Source organism: Salmo trutta, chromosome 4 (genome assembly GCF_901001165.1).
Source record: "Salmo trutta chromosome 4, fSalTru1.1, whole genome shotgun sequence".
Lineage (NCBI taxonomy): Eukaryota > Metazoa > Chordata > Actinopteri > Salmoniformes > Salmonidae > Salmo > Salmo trutta.
The window spans coordinates 2,420,205-2,439,642 of record NC_042960.1 but is presented as its reverse complement, the minus strand read 5'-3'; the positions used below and the strand labels follow the sequence as shown (position 1 = coordinate 2,439,642).

Sequence of the window (19,438 nt, the reverse complement as noted above, 5' to 3'; positions counted from 1 at the left end):
TGGTTACAACCGTTACCGTCATAGGGACGTGCTTGGGGGACCCATGCGCTCGAGGTGCCAGAGGAGAGGCGGGCCCCGGCAGGTCCCCTGACACACCCTTCCCCGGCCTCGGCCGCTTCTCTCAATCTCAAAGGGCCTCCCTGAGCTCTAAGGCCCCCCCCCATTCTCCCGATCTCAAATCCCCCCACCACCCACCCCCTCCCAATGAATTGAGACATCAGAATGGCTAGGTGGGTTCTACTCCACTTATTTTGTACTCCCAAATAGAGACGGAGAGTTTCGACCGATTCTGGACCTGCACAACCTCAATGGGTACTTGAAGGTACTGAGGTTCCACATGCTGTCCCCAGCCCGCGTGTTGCAGGCCGTGTCCAGGGACCTGATGGATGCGTACTTCCATGTTTCTGTTTACCCAGCTCATTGGCAGTACCTCCGATTCGCTTTCGAAGGGAGGGCTTACGAATTCATGGTTCTTCCCTTCGGCCTCTCCTTGGCATCCCGCACTTTCACAAAGTGCATAGATGCTATCCTGGCACTTCTCACATCCCGAGGTTTGTTGATCCTCAATTACCTGGACGATTGGCTGATTTGTGCCTCGACCAGGATCCAGGTCCTGTCAGACAGAGACATGCTCCTGACCCACACCGGTAGGCTGGGCATTACTGTAAACGACAAGAAGAGTCATCTGACACCCACCCAGAGGGTGGCCTTCATTGGCATGAAACTGGACTCAGTCCTCATGAGAGCACGCCTGCCCACCACATTCGGCAGGGGCGGGGTGGTATCCGCCCTAACCTGCCAACACCTGTTGGGCTTTCTGACGGTGGCCTCGTTGTTGATTCCCCTGGGCCTGCTCCATCTCCAGCCTCTTCAACAGTGGTTCAACTCCCACTGGCTGCACCCAAAGCGCCACCGTCACCACCAGCTGCGGGTGACTGTATAGAGCCCCAGGGCATTGAGGTGGCACTGTCACTCCTTTCTCGCAGATGGAGTGGAGATGCTGAGGATGTGCCGCCGTGACCTGGTCAGCACAGACGCCTCCCAGATCGGCTGGGGGCAGGTCGGCCAGTGGTTCTTGGCTACCCCCTTGGAGCGGCAGGCATGTAAATACACTACAGTTCTTGGGCAGTCATTTTACTGTAACTGACTAAACATGGACTCCGCAAGTCCAACAGCAGCAAAAAATAAATAAATTGACACCAGCTTTTTAATTTTGTTTGTAGTTCTTTTAGTTGCGGGATTACAGGTCAGGTACAGTATTCAGACTCAAAATAAATACAGGTTTATTCATTTAATAATCATATTTGTGAAGTATGGTATGAAAAATATGAAACTAAATGCAGGTATATTCATATTATTTGGTCAGCTTTAATGACACTTTACATTGTACAGTCTACAATACAGCAAGCTTAAAATATATAAATATGGAAGTCCTGCTTAGAGATGAAAGTCTGTTTCAGTGTGGTTTAGATATAAATCAAACCTAAAGCAGTCAAACGTTGAGTTCTCTCCATCATCAGAACTCCTGTAAAACTATCTGCATTGCTATTTGATTGTCTGACACTGGTATTGTTGTATCAGGTTCCTACCACAGAGTGACAGTGTTTTCATTCGTAACCAACTAAATGCATATCTCCAGTATGATCTCATATGCTCTGCTTTTAGTAAAATAACAAAACACCCACCAATAGTAGTCACACTGCTTCTCTAGTCACAAAACCAGCCAATATTGGTCCATTATTTAATGATACAGTATGTTTTGTTTCTTTCTTGTATCTTACAACCCAACACCCATTATCTAAAACAAGAGAGAAAGAGAAAAATAATAACATCCTATGTGTATAATTATAACATTACTCCAATGTTTGTAAACAATGTGAACATAAACAAACACTGCATAGCCTCAAAACATGGTTAAAACTATAATGTTGATATCATGGATGGTCAGTCCTTGTAGCCATAGATCTATGAATCTGAGAATGGTTATCTTTCTTCAGGCCCGTTTCCCAGCTCTTTACCTAAACAGAGGGGTGACTGCTTTGTTATTGTTTCGATTAAGGATTCTATCTTTAAGGCATGAACTGATATGTTCAGATTTCATTAAAACATAGTTAAATGTGGGTTATGAGGAGGATGTAAAATTGAAACCATTGTGTTCCAGGTGGCAAAGAGCCAAAAGTCATACACTCAATGTTTGTAAAGGCATGGACTCACTGTCTCTCAGCATACAGACACTTCAGTTAGATTGAACCAATGCAAATAATTACAGAAACATTTATAATACATAGTATTTATGCAATAACAAATCAAGGTAGAAGCCATATAAAGGTTATCTGGTATGATAGTTTAACAACTGATTCATTCATTCTGGACATTTATTTTTCTCATAGTAAGATTGGCGGTATGCAGAATCAACTGCAGATCCCACAGCTCTTCCTACTATTCCTCCCAATACTCCTCCAACTGTTCGTCCTGCGATCGCGCCAACAGTAGAGCCGACACCCGAAAAGGGACCGATAGGTTCCAGTGGCTTCTCAGGGAGACAGGTGATGCCTCCTGCTGCACTCTTCCCAACTCCATTCTGCCCTGGTAGAGAATTTCACAAGCACACTATGGTTAGTTTTGAAAGGTCTCATGTTGATGTGGACAATTCTCCTAATTGCTTTTTTTCCAGTTTCACTCTGCTCTTGAAAAGAGAGTGCAATTTTATGGTGTCTAGAAAAGAAACCCCAAACGGCAATGATTTGTAACATAAATAACAAAACATGAAAATGTCAATTTTGGGGAGGACCTAAGACACACAATGGCTTAAATCAAATACTTAAAATTAGTTCTAATGTCTGTCTTGTCCCTACAGTGTATAGCCTATGCTACTCACCAGGCTGAGAAGCGTTGTTGTTCATGTTTGGAGTGTAGATCTGTCAAGATTTGTAAGGTTAGAGAAATCTGTGTGAGAGTTTCCAGAAAGAGGGAAGAACATAGCAATAACATTTTTCAGTGCACATAGAATGAATAAAATCATGGTTGCAGTCCATTTTGAGTACAAATACCCTATTCCTACAGAAACTGTTGGTAGTGCATACATACCCTGTATCTAGTAGAACGGACCTAGTAGTTCCTGTTTCTATGTTCCTGTGCGACTAGGACAAATTATAGCGTTGTGTGAGAGTAATGCTGCCTTACCACCTTTCCCCTTGGTTATGAAAGGAGCACGTCTTTCAACTGGTTTTATAGGATCTCACTGGACCCACCCACAGATAGACCTATAGGCATTATCTTGGCAATCTATCAGTAAAAAAACATCCTTATCTACCACTCAATCTATTGCTGATTTTCCATTTCATCATGCAGTGATAATAACTATACAACCTTTTCATGTGTTTTATGCAAGTGAATTATTTCTTAACCAGCTTAAAGGAGGTAGACACAAAAGTGCTTTTCAATATAGAATATGGTATAGGGAAGAATATGTTATAGTCCTTTTCTATTTGTGGAGAACATAAAAATAAAAAAACAGAATAGACTCTACCTACATGTGTATTTATCCTACTGTTTTTACCAAAAAATGTCAATTTAGCATTTTTCAAACACCTGAAACAGCTTTTTCCTGCAATCTACAGCCATAAGCATAATGATTAATTCTACATGTATGTCACAAACATATACTGTACATATATACATACATATATTATTTGCATTTATAAGCATTCATCTTGAGATGTCTGTGTCCTCCTGACTAGTGGTTATTTTTTAAGAAACTAAATATACTTCTCTGCTAAAATCTGTGTAAAAGATTGAAAGGAATGTGTCTTATTCAGTACATTTAGTTATTGCTTCCCTTTCTAAAGTCTAGCAACCTTGCAAGCAGGCATGCCAGCTAATATAGTTGAACTAGCTAGGTTCTCTAACTTGACTGATATCCTGAAAAGGCTTGATATCCTGAAAACTTCATAAAACTGCTAAGTGGCTAATAGTATTAGAAAGAGGAGGAGACAGAGAAGCAGTGAAAGTGGGACAGAAGAAAGCAGGAATTGAACCGCTGTGTTCTGGGGCAGTATGATGGTACTTTTCATTGTAATTTTACATTACATTATGATCTTTGCGTACACAGCATGCCATTCCATTGTATGTTAAGAGCAGGAAGACGTTTAGAAGAATCTTGTACTATAACTGTAAGTCACATGACTTCATGAAAAATTGTTTCTGCAGTGTAATGCACGTCAAGGGTTGAGTTCCTGCCCAACTACATTGCTGATGCATGCCAATGCCTGGATAGGTATTTAACACATGCTAAAAATCCCTCAATAATGGCATGACATTCTTATTATACACATAAGAACATTCATTGTTGACTGAATCGTTCAAACAAAGGTAGACACTAGTTCAACCAGTTTTCCATTGATTTCAATCATGCACCATGTAAAATCAGTCTTCAGAGGTAACCTTGTGAAATAGGCACAATTTTTTAAAGATTCACAGCCATCCTGTTATTGGTTTTATTATGTAGTTTGTTTTTACTATTACTTACTGTTTGTTGGGTTTGCACAGAAAGGAACTGAGCAGTAGAAATTATAAAAAGTGTAAAAATAATATTAAATAAAAATTTGTTCACGTTTGATAAAGGAAAGAGGAAAACATGTAAAAATAAATATTTTTAAAGCATCAATTAGCCTATGTTTTAATCACCACTGTCAGATTGATCCACAAGGAAACACTGAAACGTTCAAGCCATTAGATAGATTAGAAGCCATCACCCTCCCTGTCTCTCATATCACCCATCCCGTCTCTCATATCACCCATCCCGTCTCTCATATCACCCATCCCGTCTCTCATATCACCCATCCCGTCTCTCCTATCACCCTTCCTGTCTCTCCTATCGTCCTTACCATCCCTGCCATAGGTAACCCTTCCTGAAAACAATGGCACTACACTTTGCTTAAACCTCTGCCAGTTCATGTCCTTCAAGATTAGAATGTTCCAATGTGGTTAGCCAAAAAGATCACTTTCCTGATACAGGGTGCATTTAATGGACTTATTTTATCTTACTGTATGCAGGGGCGTCATGCACCCCCATAATCTGAGGGACCACAAGTATGCGAGTACGGCTGGGGGGTATTCTGGAGGGGGGCAAATATTGAGAAGCTAATGCGAGTCTCAGGCAATGATGGAAAAAAAACAGTGCATATTAAGTCAATCAAAATCTTGACACACAGGTCCATGTATGCACACATGCAAATGACCATGAGCACACACACACACACACACACACACACACACACACACACACACACACACACACACTCTTTAGGAGCTTTGTCCATTGTGTGTCAAGATTTTGATTGTATGACTTAATTGTGCTTTGTTCTTTTTAAAAACGAAATCATTAAGAAGTTTCCAAATACTTTCCCCTCACTCAATCTTCCATTATGAGTCATGACACATACATCAAACACATTCAACTGATGATAAAACACCTGAAAACAGTACAGCAGTTCAATAATAATAAAAAAAAGAGAGAATAGACTACCTACATGTATTTATCCTAGTGGTTTTTCCAAACAAATGTCAATTTAGCATTTTTCAAACACCTGAAACAGTTTTTTCTTGCAATCTACAGCCATAATCATTATGCTTAATTCTACATGTATGTCACAAATATATACTGTACATACATACACTGCTCAAAAAAATAAAGGGAACACTAAAATAACACATCCTAGATCTGAATGAATTAAATAATCTTTTTAAATACTTTTTTCTTTACATAGTTGAATGTGCTGACAACAATCACACAAAAATAATCAACGGAAATCCAATTTATCAACCCATGGAGGTCTGGATTTGGAGTCACACTCAAAATTAAAGTGGAAAAACACACTACAGGCTGATCCAACTTTGATGTAATGTCCTTAAAACAAGTCAAAATGAGGCTCAGTAGTGTGTGTGGCCTCCATGTGCCTGTATGACCTCCCTACAACGCCTGGGCATGCTCCTGATGAGGTGCGGATGGTCTCCTGAGGGATCTCCTCCCAGACCTGGACTAAAGCATCCGCCAACTCCTGGACAGTCTGTGGTGCAACGTGGCGTTGGTGGATGGAGCGAGACGTGATGTCCCAGATGTGCTCAATTGGATTCAGGTCTGGGGAACGGGCGGGCCAATCCATAGCATCAATGCCTTCCTCTTGCAGGAACTGCTGACACACTCCAGCCACATGGGGTCTAGCATTGTCTTGCATTAGGAGGAACCCAGGGCCAACCGCACCAGCATATGGTCTCACAAGGGGTCTGAGGATCTCATCTCGGTACCTAATGGCAGTCAGGCTACCTCTGGCGAGCACATGGAGGGCTGTGCGGCCCCCCAAAGAAATGCCACCCCACACCATGACTGACCCACCGCCAAACCGGTCATGCTGGAGGATGTTGCAGGCAGCAGAACGTTCTCCATGGCGTCTCCAGTCTCTGTCACGTCTGTCACGTGCTCAGTGTGAACCTGCTTTCATCTGTGAAGAGCACAGGGCGCCAGTGGCGAATTTGCCAATCTTGGTGTTCTCTGGCAAATGCCAAACGTCCTGCACGGTGTTGGGCTGTAAGCACAACCCCCACCTGTGGACGTCGGGCCCTCATACCACCCTCATGGAGTCTGTTTCTGACCATTTGAGCAGACACATGCACATTTGTGGCCTGCTGGAGTTAATTTTGCATGGCTCTGGCAGTGCTCCTCCTGCTCCTCCTTGCACAAAGGCGGAGGTAGCGGTCCTGCTGCTGGGTTGTTGCCCTCCTACGGCCTCCTCCACATCTCCTGATGTACTGGCCTGTCTCCTGGTAGCGCCTCCATGCTCTGGACACTACGCTGACAGACACAGCAAACCATCTTGCCACAGCTCGCATTGATGTGCCATCCTGGATGAGCTGCACTACCTGAGCCACTTGTGTGGGTTGTAGACTCCGTCTCATGCTACCACTAGAGTGAAAGCACCGCCAACATTCAAAAGTGACCAAAACATCAGCCAGGAAGCATAGGAACTGAGAAGTGGTCTGTGGTCTCCACCTGCAGAACCACTCCTTTATTGGGGGTGTCTTGCTTATTGCCTATAATTTCCACCTGTTGTCTATTCCATTTGCACAACAGCATGTGAAATGTATTGTCAATCAGTGTTGCTTCCTAAGTGGACAGTTTGATTTCACAGAAGTGTGATTGACTTGGAGTTACATTGTGTTGTTTAAGTGTTCCCTTTATTTTTTTGAGCAGTGTATATATCATATATATTTTTAACCTCAGTTTCAACATACTCTCCTACAACCCGCCTCACCCAATGTGGTATTGATCTGCTATTTTCTATACCTTAGAACCGGAACCCCCAACAGAAGCTAGCCAGCTAACTAGCTACTAGCTAATAGTCAGTTAGCCACTGCTAGCGGTCATCAGCTTACCTTAGCCTGGTCAACTCCTGCCCGTCTACACCGCACGTTTCATCCCATAGCATACCGGACTGCTCTTTCTCCACATCTCTGGTTACCTACCGCAAGCTCTGAACATTTTCACCTGGATCATCGCAGCTAGCTAGCTGCTATCCGAGTGGCTACCCCCTAGCTAACATCTCGGTCCTGAAGCAAGCACCAGTGAGCCTGGAACTAGCCTCGTGCTAGGCCCATCTCCCGGCTAGCTGAAGAGGTCCATCAGCCACTCCTTGGGCTACAATACCTATTTTGCCAATTGGCCTGGACCCCTTTTACTGCCGACACGGAGCCCCGCCGATTCCACCTCGACTGGTGTACCGACGTAATCCGCCTGAGGGGTTTCAACAGGCTCCTCCGTCGCAACGTCCCCTGAAGGCCCATCCACTAGCCTGATAGCTGTCTAGAGCATATCGGACTGATAGCTGAAGAGGACCATGAGCCATTTCCTTGGGCTACAATACCTATTTTGCCAATTGGCCTGGACCCTTTTACTGCCTACACAGAGCCCTGCCAACCCAACACGACTGGTCTGCCGACGTAATCCGTCCGAGGGGGCTACAACAGACTTCTTCCATCGCGACATCCCCCCTAAGGCCCATCTGCTAGCCTGCTAGCCCCGGCCCGCTAGCTGTCTGAATCGCCGTGTCTCCAGCTCGTCTTGCATCCCACTGGTCCCTATGATCACTCGGCTACGCATGCCTCTCCCTAATGTCAATATGTCTTATCCATTGCTCTTTTGGTTAGTGTTTATTGTCTTATTTCACTGTAGAGACTCCAGCCCTGCTCAATATGCCTTAGCTAGCCCGTTTGTTTCACCTCCCACACATGCAGTGACCTCACCTTGTCTAATTGATGTCTCTAGAGACAAAACCTCTCTCATCGTCACTCAATGCCTAGGTTTACCTCCACTGTATTCACATCCTACCATGCCCTTGTCTGTACATTATGCCTTGAATCTATTCTTCCACGCCCAAAAACCTGTTCCTTTTACTCTCTGCTCCGAAAGCACTAGACGACCAGTTCTTATAGCCTTTAGCCGTACCCTTATCCTACTCCCCCTCTGTTCCTCTGGTGATGTAGAGGTTAATCCAGGCCCTGCAGTGCCTAGCTCCACTCCCATTCCCCAGGCACTCTCATTTGTTGACTTCTCTAACCGTAAAAGCCTTGGTTTCATGCATGTTAACATTAGAAGCCTCCTCCCTAAGTTTGTTTTACTCACTGTTTTAGCACACTCTGCCATCCCGGATGTCCTAGCCATGTCTGAATCCTGGCTTAGGAAGGCCACCAAAAATCCAGAATTTCCATCCCTAACTATAACAATTTCCGACAAGATAGAACTGCCAAAGGGGGCGGAGTTGCAATCTACGGCAGAGACAACCTGCAGAGCTCTGTCATACTATCCAGGTCTGTGCCCAAAGAACTCGAGCTTCTACTTCTAAAATTCTACCTTTCAAGAAACAAGTCTCTCACCATTGCCGCTTGTTATAGACTACCTTCTGCCCCCAGCTGTGCCCTAGACACCATATGTGAATTGATTGCACCCCATCTATCTTCAGAGTTCATGCTGTTAGGTGACCTAAACTGGGACATGCTTAACACCCCGGCCGTCCTACAATCTAAGCTAGATGCCCTCAATCTCACACAAATGATCAATGAACCTACCAGGTACAACCCCAAATCTGTAAATACGGGCACCCTCATAGATATCATCCTAACCAACCTGCCCTCCAAATACACCTCTGCAGTCTTCAACCAGGATCTCAGTGATCACTGCCTCATTGCCTGCGTCCGTAACGGGTCTGCGGTCAAACGACCACCCCTCATCACTGTCAAATGCTTCCTAATACACTTCAGTGAGCAGGCCTTTCTAAATGACCTGGCCCGGGTATCCTGAAAGGATATTAACCTCATTCCGTCAGTAGAGGACGCCTGGTTTCTTTAAAAGTGCTTTCCTCACCGTCCCAAATAAGCATGCCCCATTAAAAAAAAATTGAACCAGGAACAGATATAGCCCTTGGTTCGTTCACTCCAGACCTGACTGCCCTTGACCAGTACAAAAACATCCTGTGGCGTACTGCATTAGCATCGAATAGCCCCCACAATATGCACCTTTTCAGGGAAGTTAGGAACCAATATACACAGGCAGTTAGGAAAACAAAGGCTATCTTTTTCAAACAGAAATGTGCATCCTGTAGCACAAACTCCAAAAAGTTCTGGGACAGTGTAAAGTCCATGGAGAATAAGAGCACCTCCTCCCAGCTGCCCACTGCACTGAGGCTAAGAAACACTGTCACCACCGATAAATCCACGATAGTTGAGAATTTCAAAAAGCATTTTTCTAGGGCTGGCCATGCGTTCCACCTGACTACCCCTACCCCGGTCAACAGCCCTGCACCCCCCACAGAAACTTGCCCAAACCTCCCCCATTTTTCCTTCACCCAAATCCAGATAGCTGATGTTCTGAAAGCGTTGCAAAATCTGGACCCCTACAAATCAGCTGGGCTAGACAATCTGGACCCTCTCTTTCTAAAATGATCCGCCGCAATTGTTGCAAGCTCTATTACTAGCCTGTTCAACCTCTCTTTTGTATCGTCTGAGATCCCCAAAGATTGGAAAGCTGCCGCAGTCATCCCCCTCTTCAAAGGGGGTGACACTCTAGACCCAAACTGTTACAGACCTATATCTATCTTACCCTGCCTTTCTAAGGTCTTCGAAAGCCAAGTTATCAAACAGATCACCGACCATTTCGAATCCCACCGTACCTTCTCCGCTATGCAATCTAGTTTCCGAGTTGGTCATGGGTGCACCTCAGCCAAGCGCAAGGTCCTAAACGATATCATAACTGCCAACGATAAAAGACAATACTGTGCAGCCATATTCATCGACCTGGCCAAGGCTTTCGACTCTGTCAATCACCACATTCTTATCGGCAGACTCAACAACCTTGGTTTCTCAAAAGACTGCCTCCCCTGGTTCACCAACTACTTCTCAGACAGAGTTCAGTGTGTCAAATCGCTTGTTTATCCCATGTGTAACTCTGTGTTGTTGTTTTGTCGCACTGCTTTGCTTTATCTCGGCCAGGTCGCAGTAGTCAATGAGATCTTGTTCTCAACTGGCCTACCTGGTTAAATAAAGGTGAAATAAAAAAAATATAAAAATATGTGGGGGTGCTTTTCTGGTGACACTGTCAGTGATTTATTAAGAATCCAAGGCACACTTAACACGCATTTGTTTTTCAACAGGACAATGACCCAACACACCTCCAGGCTGTGTAAGGGCTATTTGACCTCAACCCACTTGTGAGATGGTTTGGGATGAGTTGGACCACAGAGTGAAGGTAAAGCAGCCAACAAGTGCTCAGCATATGTGGGAACTCCTTCTAGACTGTTGGAAAAGCATTCCAGCTGAAGCTGGTTGTGAGAATGCCAAGAGTGTGCAAAGCAGTCATCAAGGCAAAGGGTTGGTACTTTGAAGAATCTAAAATCTAAAATATATTTTGATTTGTTTAACACTTTGGTTATTACATGATTCCATGTGTGTTATTTCATAGTTTTGATGTCTTTATTATTTATCTACAATGTAGCAAATAGTAAAAATAAAGAAATCTTGGAATGAGTAGGTGTGTCCAAACTTTTGACTGGGACTGTACATTTTCTAATTATAGATATTTTAGACTAAAGTCTTGTTGTAACTAAAAGTACATTATAATGCACAATCAGACAAGTGTCAACTTTCACCAGCAGGTGATGCTACACTACAATAAATGATGGGGTCGGTGACTCAGAGAATCAACATGTTCTAGAGTGGATGTGAGCTGTTCATCTCTGTTGTGCTGTGTAGCTCAAGTGTTTCACCTGCAGGCTGCGCTATTTTGCATCATTGTGCCTAGGAATAAGCGTCACCAATAAATCACAGTTCAAACTTGTAGTGTCTGTTATAGTAGTTTTTACCTGTCTGTAGAATGCTAGACATTTTCAAGGAACCACCAACATATGACCCTAATCTGCAATTGGCCTAAAAGGTATTCACATGACATAAAGCAATATAGGCCTATTTCAGCACAAGATGGACAGAGGAACATCAGTCCGTCCAGAGATAAACAACATTTGGAGGTGTGATCAGTTTGTTGTCAGAAACTCTATTCTGAATATTGCCTTAGTTCAATCCTTGGTCCCAGATACACTATATATACAACAGTATGCGGACACCCCTTCAAATTAATGGATTCGGCTATTACAGCCACACCCGTTGCTGACAGGTGTATAAAATCGAACACACAGCCATGCAATCTCCATAGACAAACATTGGCATTAGAATGGCCTTACTGAAGTGCTCAGTGATTTTCACTTTCGTCAAATTTCTGCCCTGCTAATGCTGCCCCGTTCCACTGTAAGTGTTGTTATTGTGAAGTGGAAACGTTTAGGAGCAACAACAGCTCAACCACGAAGTGGTACGCCACACAAGCTCACAGAAGGGGACCGCCGAGTGCTGAAGCACGTAGAGAGTAAAAAATTGTCTGTCCTATTTATTATTCATCAATTTACCACTAAACTATTTTGTTGAAATATCTCCAAAATGTGTGATGACACAGAGGACATTTTTTGTTGTTGAGCAAGAGCAGGGAAAATAATTTGGTGAGATCTTCAAATCAAATCAAATCAAATTTATTTATATAGCCCTTCGTACATCAGCTGAAATCTCAAAGTGCTGTACAGAAACCCAGCCTAAAACCCCAAACAGCAAGCAATGCATGTGAAAGAAGCACGGTGGCTGGGAAAAACTCCCTAGGAAAAACTCCTGAGAAAGGCCAAAAACCTAGGAAGAAACCTAGAGAGGAACCAGGCTATGAGGGGTGGCCAGTCCTCTTCTGGCTGTGCCGGGTGGATATTATAACAGAACATGGTCAAGATGTTAAAATGTTCGTAAATGACCAGCATGGTCAAATAATAATAATCATAGTAATTGTCGAGGGTGCAACAAGCACGTCCGGTGAACAGGTCAGGGTTCCGTAGCCGCAGGCAGAACAATTGAAACTGGAGCAGCAGCATGGCCAGGTGGACTGGGGACAGCAAGGAGTCATCATGCCAGGTAGTCCTAGGGCTCAGGTCCTCCGAGAGAAAGAAAGAAAGAAAGAGAGAATTAGAGAGAGCATATTTACATTCACACAGGACACCGGATAAGACAAGAGAATACTCCAGATGTAACAGACTGACCCTAGCCCCCCGACACATAAACTACTGCAGCTTAAATACTGGAGGCTGAGACAGGAGGGATCAGAAGACACTGTGGCCCCATCCGATGATACCCCCGGACAGGGCCAAACAGGCAGGATATAACCCCACCCACTTTGCCAAAGCACAGCCCCCACACCACTAGAGGGATATCTACAACCACCAACTTACCGTCCGAAGACAAGGCCGAGTATAGCCCACAAAGATGTCCGCCACGGCACAACCCAAGGGGGGGGCGCCAACCCAGACAGGAAGACCACGTCAGTGGCTCAACCTACTCAAGTGACGCACCCCTCCCATGGACGGCATGGAAGAACACCAGTAAGTCAGTGGTCTTTATTTGAATTACAGGGGGTGGGGAAAGTACCCCAGGGGGCTAGTTACCCCCTAGTACCCTACAACTAAGAATAGGCCCCACATTGCTATAAAACCTCAGCTACTGTACATCTCCACTTGTAGACATATGACTCCAGATACCCAACTCAACAGGCAGGCAAAGGTAAGGACGTCTATAACGTTACTATTATAAGACACAAGCCTGAACAAAATTCTTGTTGCATGTGTTGATATTACAAATGGGTGTTCTTTCCAAATTGACATTCAAAAAGGATGACAAAGTTTAATATCTGTGAAACTTTTGGAAAGACTGCATATGCAATTTTTTTAATACGCTCTATGTAATACGTTTATTGTAATGAGAGTAACTAATGAATACATACAGTACCAGTAAAAAAGTTTGGACACACCTACTCATTCAAGCGTTTTTCTTAATTTTTTACTATTTTCTACATTGTGGAGTAATAGTGAAGACATCAAAACTATGAAATAACACATATGGAATAATGTAGTTACCAAAAACTTGTTAAACAAATCAAAATATATTTTATATTTGAGATTCTTCAAAGTAACCACCCTTTGCCTTGATGACAGCTTTGCATACTCTTGGCATTCTCTCAACCAGCTTCATGAGGTAGTCACCTGGAATGCATTTAAATTAACAAGTGTGAATTGTTAAAAGTTAATTTGTGGAATTTCTTTCCTTCTTAATGCGTTTGAGTCAATTAGTTGTGTTGTGACAAGGTAGGTGTGGTATACAGAAGATAGCCCTATTTGGTAAAAGACCAAGTCCATATTATGTCAAGAACAGCTCAAATAAGCAAACAGAAACGACAGTCCGTCATTACTTTAAGACATGAAGGTCAGTCAATCCGGAAAATTTCAAGAACTTTGAAAGTTTCTTCAAGTGCAGTCGCAAAAGCCATCAAGCGCTATGATGAAACTGGTTCTCATGAGGACCGCCACAGGAATGGAAGACCCAGAGTTACCTCTGCTGCAGAGGATAAGTTCATTAGAGTTACCAGCCTCAGAAATTGCAGCCCAAGGCTGGTTTGCGCTTGGTGGGACTATCATTTGATTCCAAATATGTTATTTCATTGTTTTGATGTCTTCACTATTATTCTACAATGTAGAAAGTAGTAAAAATAAAGAAGCACAGTACAGTGAGTAGAGTACAATACAGCAGTACAATACAGTAGGCCAATACAGTACAGTAAAATGTAGAGTACAGCATATTGTACGGAACGATACAATTGTACTCTACTGCACTGTACTGTACTCTGCCCTACTCGGCTCTTCTGTACTGCACTGTAATTTACTTTACTTTACTATGGCCTACTTTACTCTCCTGTGTTGTGCTGTGATGTCCAAACTTGTGAAACATGAGAATGACATTCATGTCCATAATTATGCATTTCTGTGTAGTACCGATCAGGGACCAATTATGTAATTCTGTTACTGGGTGTAAATCAACTTCACTTACTGAAGTTTAACAACCCAAATAGATTTTTTTTCAAACTCATAGTGTCATGTCATAGCTGACACCATATTCTTTCTGCAGACATTTTTGAAACATAATCCGGAGCATTTACAAAATGTTGGCATAAAAACCTGAGGGAGATTTTGAGGTTATTCCGTTACCAAAGTTTCTATCTGCATAGTTCTTCCACTAAACTCGTTTTTGTACATTTTTCAGTGGAAATTGTTTAAAGTAGCCCTTGTTCAGCGAGTTATGTGGTTAGTTAAACTTTGATTTCAATGGTTTTTGTTTGGCATACATTTTCTAAGTGAAAAAGTCAAAGCGTAGTTCTGTTAATGTGGAATTGCCCCTCTGGAAATGACTTTTTCTCTTCCCATGAAACTGTGAGGTTGTATTGTAACCTGTAAATGAATGGAAGCCTGACAAAGCCAAATTCTAGCGCATTCCAAGCTTCTCGTAGATGGTGTTGATTCAAATCTGGTAGTTTTTCCCCATACTAAAAGCGAACCCACGGCTTTATGGTTGGATTATCCTTGGTAAGATAGAAGAGCAGACAAGCAAGGAGGACAATGATGTCTGTATCCAGTTTCCGAGAAAGTCAGAGAACTTACATGGAAGTTGGTTCTCTCCCCAACATTCTTTCAGATGCCTTTTCCTTGCTTCTCTCTCGTTTAGTTTTTTTATACATCTTCTCTCTATGTGTCCCACACAATATCGATTATATTAGACTTTTTCAACTGGTGCTCTACCCAAGGCAGTAAGACACTGCTGCCATATTTGCCTAATGTGGAAACTTAGTGGGTAGGCAAGGAATGGACAATGACAGCTCTGTCAATGGTGTTTCCTTTATTTAGGCAGTTACCTGTAGATAGTGTCATTGTTAATTTGCTTAGAGTTTGTATTTTTTAGACCAATAATGTAAGTCTAAGAAGCAATGTGAGACTGAAAATGTAGCATTAGTAGCTGTTCTATACGATGCCCAAACAGAAAGAACATCAACATCACACTTCTCTCTACAGTAACAACATTTCCCTCTTATCCAACAGAGACCCGGATTGCTCTGGTTAGGAACACTAGACCTGGTAAGAGCTTGACAGCATTCCAAAACCTAAACATGACTGGTGATTACTTAGTCTTCATTTCACTGTACAATATGGACTGTTCTACCTTTTTTATTCGATTTTTGTTACGGGTTACCACAATTATCAATCCAGACAAGGAATGGGCTAAATTACAGCGTAATATGTGTGCTTGTCAGAACACTACTGTTAATCTCCATACTTCTTATATTTCTCCACTTCCCAGTTTTGTCGGTGCAACAACCATAAGTCTGATATGCCTAGTTGTGTCTTTGAAAATAAATAAATGTGATGAAGCATTTTCATGTAAGCTATGTCCTCTGCAGTGTTGATTGGTTGCTGAATACAACTGACGTGTGATGTTTTAATTCCACCCTGTTCATGGGCCTCCCATGGGCCTCCCATGAACAGTTAACAGCTGCTTTTACAACAAAAACAGTATACAGTAACAACTTTTCCTTGTTATCCAAGAGAGAACCGGATTGTGCTGGTGGGGAAGACTGGAGCTGGGAAGAGTGCAGCAGGAAACACCACCCTGGGGAAGAAAGTGTTCAAATCACATTCACATTCCAACTCTGTGACTAAAGACTGTGATAAGGAAAGAGAGATGGTGTGGGGGCAAAGTGTGGCTGTTATTGACACCCTAGGGTTGTTTGACGCAAAGTTTACACAGGAGGAAGCAATAGAAAATATCACAATGTGCATCAACCTCTCTTCTCCTGGTCCCCATGTGTTCCTGGTTGTGATCAAGCTGGGAAGATTCACTAAAGAAGAGCAGAAAACAGTGCAAATGATGCAGAAACTCTTTGGTGCCGAAGCATCAAAATACACCATTGTTCTCTTCACACATGGAGACCTTCTTGAGGACGAAACAATTGAAGAATTTGTGTCTGGAAACGCAAATCTAGTAAGCTTAGTTGACCAATGCAAGGGGGGATATCACGTCTTCAACAACAAAGATAAGAATCGCTCCCAGGTCACTGAGCTGCTTGAGAAGATAAACAACATGGTGAAGATGAATGGAGGAAGCTACTACACCACTGAGATGTTCCAGGAGGCAGAGAGAGTGATTGAAGAGGAGAAGAACAGAATCCTCGGAGAGAACAAAGAGAAGAGAAACAGAGAGGAGGAGAAACTGAAGAAAAAATTTGAAGGAAAGAGAAAGCAAGAAAGGAGCTGAGAGAAAAACATGAAAGAGAGGCTCGAGAGAAAGCTGAAAGAAACACAGCTGGGCGTTATCTTGCTGTTGTAGGTTCGGCTGCTGCAAGTGGAGCTACTATTGGAGCTGCTATTGGAGGACCAGTTGGTGCAGCAGTGGGTGCATTATCATGACACAGTTTATTAAAGCTGGTAATTCCCAAATGATGATACTTACAGTAACAACACTAATCAGAAGTGCCTTGCATGTAGAAGAAGGGTCCCTGTTCAAAAACAACCCCTAACTAGCCCTTTCCTGTAGGCCAGGGAAGGCAACCCTGTTCCTGGAGTGTCTCCGGTCCAGCAGGATTTTGTTCCAACTAGGCACCATACCAGCTAATTGATCAGTTCAATGATTGCCTAAATTCAACACACCTGGTCTTCCATGAAAAACATGAAGTACCTGCGGCATTCCCGTAAGCTAAATATGATGTGGCTGTGCATGGCACTGATTTGTAGGTGTGTGTGTGTGTGTGCATGCATGCGAGCAAGTAGAAAATACATGTTGACTCACCCTACTTGTAGAGAAACGCCAAAGACATCCTCCTGTCTTTCATGTTGCCGAAACGGTCTATGACTCTCATACAGCACACGCACAGGTAGAACAATGAGCCAGACGGTTCACCAGATGTATAAATCTGAAGCAGCCATTTGGCATTTCCACTCACCACCAAATACTGTATGTTGATGAGAGGAAGCCCAGTGTCCGGCAGTGGGAGAAGATTTTGGCCGGCATTCTGATAATTTTCTCATCGATGAAACATTCGATCTCAATGCAGTTCTCTGTTCCCAAAACGAATTGAGTTATTGCACATGCACACTTCACAGTAGGAGTTCCCTAATTGAATATGTATATATTTGGCTAAAATGCTTGCTTGCTAGCCTAAATTCTTTTCATGGGCAACGATGCGCCAGGCCTGCTAGTTAACATTAGCCTACTACATCTAGCTACATATTGAACTTCCATCCCCTCAGGCCAGGGGGACAATGTATGAATTTATTGTTGGATCAGAATCGCTGTTATAATCATTGTCCAAATCCCTATTTCCATCCATTGCTATTTTAAGAAAGGGACAATTTTAGCTAGCTAGCCACCGGAGGTCAACGATACAAAGAGATGCAATCTTTTTTTTATGTCAATTCCGTTTTGCTTGTGATGTGATTGATGTGAAGCCAAATCCAAACTGGCTTCCTTTGACATTTTCTTTTGTGTGCCAGAGCCATTCACAGTTGAGCTCACTCAGTTTAGCTCAATGATGATTGGTTATCATTTATTAAAAACATTTAATCAGGGGAGGCCAAATGCTCGCTGGCTTCCCTTGCATTCAATGCTACGTGCAGCAACAATGTCATAATCTTTTGTCAAGACAGCATCCGATAGCCGGGCTACACATACTGAGAAAGATGGCCTTTGTTTCGCTAGCTCTGATGCTTTCTCCGGTGAGATACATTCAGCCTCTTGCAAATTGAAGGAAAAGTATGAAAAACAGAGAGACGAAGGATAAATCATTCTATTTTTTTTTGGGGGGGGGAACCTGGCTTCCCTTGGCATCCATGAATACACACCGATGGTAGAATCTAAACTGTGGGCAAAGTTACCATCACTTTTAATTTCATTTATCAATTGAACTAGCTATGTATGTGTACATGCAATGTAAAATGTGTATGCATGGCTTCAAAACATCATAATAGCCCAGATAATTTTATTTAAATAGGGAAGTCAGTTAAGAACAAATACTTCCTTTACAATGATGGCCTTCCCCAGCCAAACACTCCCCTAACCCGGATGATGCTGAGCCAATTGTGCACCACCCTATGGGAGTCCCGATCACAGCCGGGTTGTGATACAGCTTGGGATCAAACCAGGGTCTGTAGTGACACCTCTAGCACTGAGATACAGTGCCTTAGACTGTTGCACCACTCGGGAGAAGACACTCTTAGTCTGCAGAATCACAATCCATTTCCTGACACTACGAAAATTCTAAAAACAGCCCTCACAATGACCAAAGTTTCCCCTAAATAGCCCTCACGCTACAGCCTGGTGGAAACAACCTGATTGCTGGCTGCTGACTGCAGTGATCAGGCTGGTTCCACCAGGCTACTCACAATTTGTAAAGTTTGGAATGTTGCAGCTTGGGCAGTTGCAGACATTGAGCTCAGTGCTGACATAATATTTTGTCCTTTATATTCTAACCACACCTGTCACCAATGAATTGAATATTGGCACTCCCCAGTAGGAGCAGTGCTCCATAGGAATGAATGGAATTCTACAGTATTTCAATTAAAGGTACACTATGCAGAAATCTCTCTGCCATTTCCTGGTTGCTAAAATTCTAATAGTTTGCCTAATATAAGTTTGTGACAAAACAAGCGAGTATAGCGTAGAGTCATTGTACCATCGAAACCGCTGTGAAATATATTTTCAGCTGTTTGAAGCTGGTGAACAAAACCTAAAGTTAAAGATGCAAAAACGAAAGTTAAGAATGGGAAGAATAGAAATAGAGCACATAGAATAGATCTACAGCTTCTTAGACTTGATTTCAATGACAATGACGGATCTATAACTCATATTTCTATCTGTTATACACGTGCCTGTATGACCTCCATACAATGCCTGGGCATGCTCCTGATGAGGTGGCGGATGGTCTCCTGAGGGA

General features: G+C 43.1%; 1 long non-coding RNA gene and 1 pseudogene across 1 annotated transcript; one reads left to right on the top strand and one right to left on the bottom strand.

The window, feature by feature from the left end:
- Positions 1–1,348: 1,348 nt before the first annotated feature.
- Positions 1,349–3,196, bottom strand: LOC115190825 (uncharacterized). The gene is made up of 3 exons (XR_003877430.1): positions 3,088–3,196; positions 2,879–2,946; positions 1,349–2,586 (listed from the first exon to the last, which is right to left on the bottom strand). It is a non-coding gene; the product is annotated as an uncharacterized LOC115190825 (long non-coding RNA).
- A 9,800-nt stretch (positions 3,197–12,996) lies between these two features.
- LOC115191574 (GTPase IMAP family member 7-like) lies at positions 12,997–16,916 on the top strand (annotated as a pseudogene).
- The last annotated feature ends 2,522 nt before the right edge of the window (positions 16,917–19,438 follow it).